Source organism: Aquarana catesbeiana, linkage group LG10 (genome assembly GCF_042186555.1).
Source record: "Aquarana catesbeiana isolate 2022-GZ linkage group LG10, ASM4218655v1, whole genome shotgun sequence".
Classification (NCBI taxonomy): Eukaryota; Metazoa; Chordata; class Amphibia; order Anura; family Ranidae; genus Aquarana; species Aquarana catesbeiana.
In genome coordinates, this window is record NC_133333.1 from 235,387,077 (window position 1) to 235,392,076 (window position 5,000).

General features: G+C 43.4%; 1 long non-coding RNA gene across 1 annotated transcript; it reads left to right on the top strand.

The window, feature by feature from the left end:
• Nucleotides 1-13: 13 nt before the first annotated feature.
• On the top strand, nucleotides 14-4,580 carry LOC141110163 (uncharacterized). Its single transcript, XR_012236251.1, has 4 exons — nucleotides 14-134; nucleotides 247-320; nucleotides 4,059-4,233; nucleotides 4,335-4,580. It is a non-coding gene; the product is annotated as an uncharacterized lncRNA (long non-coding RNA).
• The last annotated feature ends 420 nt before the right edge of the window (nucleotides 4,581-5,000 follow it).

Genomic DNA, 5,000 nt, shown 5'->3' on the forward strand with positions numbered 1-5,000 from the left:
AATGGTCCAGATCTGACTTTAATTCCCCTTCCTACCTTAGATCAGCAACCGCTGGAAGCTTGTGAGTATAGCGCAACAAGAACGGGAAGCAAAGGCCAAGGAAGAGGCCAAACAGAAGAGGATTGCAGAAAAAGGTAGGACCTCTGGGGGGGGGTTGAAGCAGGTGCAATGGTTTGCAGTATTCAGGGGGATCATTATTAATGAAGGATTTGCAGTTTCCTTTATCTTGGTGATATCTGTTTACAGCTGCCAGGAAGCAAGCTGAACGAGAGTTTAGGAGCAGTGCTGCCAATCAGACATCTGTGCGTGAGCAGACATTGGTAAGTGAATATAAAGGTACATTTACAAATTATTTACCTAATAATGGATACCTCCTATATAAATATTGGTACTTTGTGAGTGATTAACCACTTCTGGACCCCCTCCGCCTGCAATGTACTACGGACAGATGGTCCATGCAGGCAAAGCGAAGTACTGATACATCGCAACCCCCCCCACTGACACCTGCTGTGATTGCACACCGTGGGAGTCTGTCAGCAAGTCCCAGCCAATGATTCATAGTCGGGACTTACTGACCTGCTGTGTCCAATCACAGCCCAGAGCCCTGTGTTGACAATCAACACAGGGCTCTGTACAGAGCGGAACGATTGCTGTTTCTTTTCCCTGCATAGAAGATATTTAGTAAAAAGCAATACATTACACATTGTTGGCCACACGTTTAACCCCTAGATGTTGACGCCTTCCCAGCCAGTGTCAGTACAGTGACAGTGTATAGTATTCTCGCGATGTCACTGGTAATGGCAGTTAGTCAGTTCCCCCCCATGAGAGTGTCAGATTGCCCACGGCACTATCACAGTCCACTTTAAGTCTCTGATAACCGCCGTAGGTAGTATATATTTAAAAAAAAACAAATTCCAGCGTATACCATAGTTTGTAGATGCTATAACATTTTTTGTTTACCAAAGACATGTAGCAGAATACATTTTGGGCAAAATGTATTTATTTTTGGATATGTTTTATAGCAGAAAATAAAACTTTTTATTTTTTATGATATAAAAAAAAAAAAAAAAAAAAAAACAAAAACCTGTGGTGATGATCAGATACCACCAAAAGAAAGCTCTATTTGTGTGAAAAAAATTATGAGTTTTTAGTTTGAGTACAGTGTTGTATGACCTCGCAGTTACCAGTTAAAGTAATGCAGCACTAAATGGCAAAAAATGGCCTAGTCATTAAGGTGGTAAAACCTTCAGGAGCTGAAGTGGTTAAAAGGAGTACACCGGTTTATAATACACAAGAAATCTTATACAGCTCTAGATGACTGGTCTACAGTGGTTGCCACTCTTCTGTGTTTCAGCCTTATTCCAAAATGGATTAAATTCATAATTTCCTCACAATTCTACAAACAATACCCCATAAGGACAACGTGGAAGAAATTTGTATGAAATCTTTGCAAATTTATTAAAAATAAAAAAAAAAAAACAACAAAAATTCCCATGTACATAAGTATTCACAGCCTTTGCCATGATACTCAAAATTGAGCTCAGGTTCATCCTGTTTTCACTAATCATCTTTGAGATGTTTCTACAAATTGATTGGAGTCCACCTGTGGTAAATTAGGTTGATTGGATATGATTTGGAAGGGCACACACCTGTCTATATAAGGTCCCACAGTTACCAGTGCATGTCAGAGCATAAACCAAGTCATGAAGTACAAGGAGTTGTCTGTAGACCTCACAGGATTGCATGGAGGCACCGATCTGGGGAAGGGTACAGAAAACTTTCTGCAACATTGAAGGTCCCAATTAGCACAGTGGACTCCATTCACTCATTCATAAATGGAGGAAGTTTGGAACCATCAGGACTCTTCCTAGAGTGGGCCACCTGACCAAACTGAGTGATCGGAGGGAGAAGGGCCTTAGTCAGGGAGGTGACCAAGAACCCGATGGTCACTCTAACAGCTCCAGCTTTTTTCTGTGGAGAGAGGAGAACCTTAAAGAAGAACAACCATCTCTGCAGCACTCCACCAATTGGGCCTGTATGGTAGAGTGGCCAGATGTGCCTTTTACTGAGGATTGGCTTACATGACCCCACCTGGCATTTGCCAAATGGCACCTGAAGGACTCTCAGACCATGAGAAACAAAATTCTCTGGTCTGATGAAACAAAGATTTAATTCTTTGGCCTGAATGGCAAGTGTCATGTCTGGAGGAAACCAGGCACCACTCATCACGTGGCCAATACCATCCCTACAGTGAAGCATGGTGGTAGCATCATGCTGTGGGGATATTTTTCAGTGGTAGGAACTGGGAGACTAGTCAGAATCGAGGGAAAGATGAATGCAGCTATGTACAGTGACATCCTTGATGAAAACCTGCTCCAGACTGGGGCAAAGGTCTGACCCTAAGCACACAGCCAAGATAACATAGGAGTGGCTACGGGACAACTCTATGAATTTCCTTTTGTGGCCCAGACTTGAACCTGATTGAACATCTCTGAAAAGGTCTGAAAATGGCTGTGGACCGACGCTCCCGATCCAACCTGATGGAGCTCGAGAGGTCCTGCAAAGTAGAATGGGAGAAACTGCCCAAAAATAGGTGTGCCAAGCTTGTAGCATCATACACTTATGTACATGGGTTTTTTTTTTTTTTTTTAATAACCCTTTCATGACTAAGCCTATTTTTGAAATTTGGTGTTTACAAGTTAAAATCCGTATTTTTTGCTAGAAAATTACTTAGAGTTCCCAAACATTATATATATATAGCAGAGAATAAAATGGCGATTGTTGCAATATTTTTTATCACACGGTATTTGTGCAGCGGTGTTTTAAACGCAAATTTTTGGAAAAGGGACACTTTCATGAATTTTAAAAAATCCAAACAGTAAAGTTACCCCAATTTTTTTGTATAATGTGAAAGATGTTACGCCGAGTAAATAGATACCAAACATGTCACCCTTTATAATTGCACGCACTCATGGAATGGCGACAAACTACGGTACCTATGAATTTCCATAGGCAACACTTTAAAAAATTTTTACGGTTACCAGGTTTGAGCTACAGAGGAAGTCTAGGGCTAGAATTATTGCTCTCGTTCTGACGATCGCGGCGATACCTCACATGTGTGATTTGAACACCGTTTACTTATGTGGGCGCGACTTCCGTATGAGTTTTCTTCGCTGCGCGAGCTCGCGGGGACAGGGGCACTTTAAAAAAATTTTTTTTTTTATTTATTTTATTTATTTTTTTACTTTATAAATTGTGTTTTTAAAAAAAAAAAATTTTTTTTTTTTACTTTTATTGCTGTCACAAGGATCGTAAACATCCCTTGTGACAGTAATAGGTGGTGACAGGTACTCTTTATGGAGGGATCGGGGGTCTAAAAGACCCCCGATCCCTCCTCTGCACCTCAAAGTATTCAGATCGCCGAAAACGGCGATTCTGAATACTGTGTACTTTTTTAAATTCGGCGCCATTGGCAGCCGAGTAAACGGGAAGTGACGTCATGACGTCGTTTCCGCATTTACAATGAGAAGGCTGGAACGAAGCCGCCCACAGCTTCGTTCCAGCCCGCCCCCAGCCGCCGAAGGCACACGATTAGACACCGGGCCTCCTGATCGCACGGGAGGCCCGGTAACGGTGGCGGGAGGGGGGGAGATGTCCCCTCCCGCTCCTCCGGTATAACAACCGAGCGGCCTTTAGCCGCATCGGTTGTTATACTGGGGTAGCCGATCGCCCGCTGTAAACAACGGTACCGGGATGATGCCTGCAGCTGCAGGCATCATCCCGGTATATAAATTTTAATGTGTGTGTGTGTGTGTGTGTGTGTGTGTGTGTAGAGATATATATAGATATATATATACAAGCACAGAATCATGTTATGAGCAATGTGCAGTGCAGATGATCACAACATTGTCGGTCTAGGCTAGATGTGTGTTTTTAGCCAGGGGCAAATTAATTTCACAGCTTGAAAAATAAACTAGAGCACCCACCACTTATACAGCCTGGTAAGATGTAATATGTTTTTTTTTTTGTTCTTGGATTTACATGCCTCTTTTCCACAGCAGGAGGATGCAAGCAGGAAGCGTGAGAGAATAGCCAGCGAGCCAGGAGCTGAAACCAAGAAATCAGACAAGAAGAGGTTAAAACACGTGGAGAAGACAGGGGAGGAAGCGGCTGTGGACAAGGTTCCCTTCATTCCCTTCGACTACAGCAAGTCGGATTTCAAGGTGTTTGCAGGTGAGTGGCACTCTGGGTCATTTATGGGCAGGCATTACTCCTGTGATACATCTCTCTTCTTTTCCAAGCTTCGCCCTTGAAATCTTTTATTTCCCATACAGGTAGCAGCCGTGTGGAAGGTCGGTCTGAGTTTGACCCAAATAAACAAGCACAGTCAGGAAAAGTAAGAACTATAAATGATGATCTTAAATGTTTTCTGTATGCCAGCATTGGGCTTTGCTTTATGTTTTGTATACATGTTAAAGTGACAGGGCCATATTAAGAGGTGACAGACAGGTCAAGGTGCCACTTTACCCTTCGTGTGGGGGATTTTCTTATATTTTGGGGCTTCACTATTCTGAGTTGGTGCTGTTTTCCTAAGATTTGGGGGCCCAGAAAGAAGTATTTGGAGGACGGGCCTGCTGATGCTGACAACGCTGTATTCTGGCCTAGGCCGACAAAGCCCAGGCCTAGGGCAGCACTTTGCAGGGGGGCAGCACGGAAAGTCTGGCTTACTGTTTAGCGGCAGTCTTATGGGGTGGACTGGGCTGAGAGGCAAATTAGTCTAGCGCCCCCATAAAGCGGCCGCACTGCTTCCGATATGCAGGCGGCCAGCATTCAACAACTGGGGGGAGGGGGGGTTGCTGCTTCTAATTTTGACTGTCCTATCATCCTGGACCACAAACCTTCCTCACTGTGCTATATGTTTTCTGCTGCACCATTGGCATGGTTCTATCTTCTTAGTCCTCTCCATAAAATTATCAGAAATTTGTGCTTAAAGTAGAACT